Genomic DNA, 1,648 nt, shown 5'->3' on the forward strand with positions numbered 1-1,648 from the left:
GGGCTGGTGGCTCTTGCCAGGCAGCGCCTGTGGATGCAGAGATGGGGACATATTGTGTGGAGAGCAGCTGGGCCAGCTCCGCGCCGGGGACAGCACCAGGGATGGCAGTGTTGTCACTGTGGATGGGGCGCTGGGGTGCCCCGTGTCTCCGCTCTGGCCTGCGGCCGTGCTGGCCCACGCAGCGCGTGAGGGACTGAGGACAATGACGATGGTGAGCAGCTCGGGTCCCGAGGTGGCTGTGGCCAGAGGTGTAATTTCTGTTTTGGCAGCGGGACGTGCCAGTGGGGCCATCTGGGGCGGCACAGAGCATGGCCAGGGGACCCAGACAGCCGGGGAACTGGAGGTGGCTGGGCGACGCAGGGTGACCGGGGACACAGGACGGCCAGGGGACGCAGGGCAGCCTGCCTGTGACAGCTGGAGGGCACAGGATGGCAGGGGCCTGACACAGCGCCCTGACCCTGTCACCGCCTGTGCTGGGGACGTTCAGGGGGTGGGACGCCAGCCATCGGGGTTGGGGACGGCCAGAGCCCTGCTCCAGAGCTGCCCTGCCCCCCTGCTCTCGGGGTGACCGCAGCTCCTGGTCTGCTCCCTCGGAGCCCTCCCTGCCGCCCTGCCCTGAGCACCCTGGGCTGAGCTGTCCCCTGAGGTGGGGTCCCCAGCCTCTGGCACGGTGCAGCACTGGCGAGGGAGTGCCAGCCTGGGCACGGCTGTCCCCCACCCTCCTCGCCTGGCTGGCAGCCCTGGGGCACCCGGCACCGGCTCCGTGCCGCTCCCTTTCCCCTCTCCAAACACTCACACCGGCAACACCAGGGCGGGAGCAGCAGCCGTCCTGCCTGGGCACCGCTGGGCAAACACGGCGGGTGGGAGCTGATAAGCCGCGGGCACCCTTCAGTCTGCTCCCTGACGCCACCCGCCGTCGCCCTCCCGCCCGGCATGGCTCGGCAGGGTATGGTACGGCACAGCTTGGTGTGGCTCGGCACTGCTCGGCATGGCCCGGCACGGCTTGGCATGGCCTGGCACGGCTCTGGTTTGGCACTGCTTGGCACGGCTCGGCGTGGCCTGGCACGGTACTGGTTTGGCACTGCTTGGCATGGCTCAGCATGGCCTGGCACAGCGCTGGTTTGGCACTGCTTGGCACGGCTCGGCGTGGCCTGGCACGGTACTGGTTTGGCACTGCTTGGCATGGCTCAGCATGGCCTGGCACAGCGCTGGTTTGGCACTGCTTGGCACGGCTCAGCATGACCTGGCACGGCTCTGGTTTGGCACTGCTTGGCATGGCCCGGCATGGCTTGGCATGGCCTGGCGTGGCGCTGGTTTGGCACTGCTTGGCACGGCTCAGCATGACCTGGCACGGCTGTGGTTTTGCACTGCTTGGCACGGCTCGGCATGGCCTGGCACGGCGCTGGTTTGGCACTGCTTGGCACGGCTCAGCATGACCTGGCACGGCTGTGGTTTTGCACTGCTTGGCACGGCTCGGCATGGCCTGGCACGGCGCTGGTTTGGCACTGCTTGGCACAGCTCGGCGTGGCCTGGCACGGCTCGGCACAGCCCAGCAGACGCTGCGGCCCGGCCACTGGGCCCACACTTGGTCAGCCCCGGGGACGGGTGCCGGGGCACCCAGGGGCAGCATCGCTGATGGGGGCCGGGC

This window comes from Aptenodytes forsteri, unplaced genomic scaffold (assembly GCF_000699145.1).
Source record: "Aptenodytes forsteri isolate BGI_AS27 unplaced genomic scaffold, ASM69914v1 Scaffold26, whole genome shotgun sequence".
Classification (NCBI taxonomy): Eukaryota; Metazoa; Chordata; class Aves; order Sphenisciformes; family Spheniscidae; genus Aptenodytes; species Aptenodytes forsteri.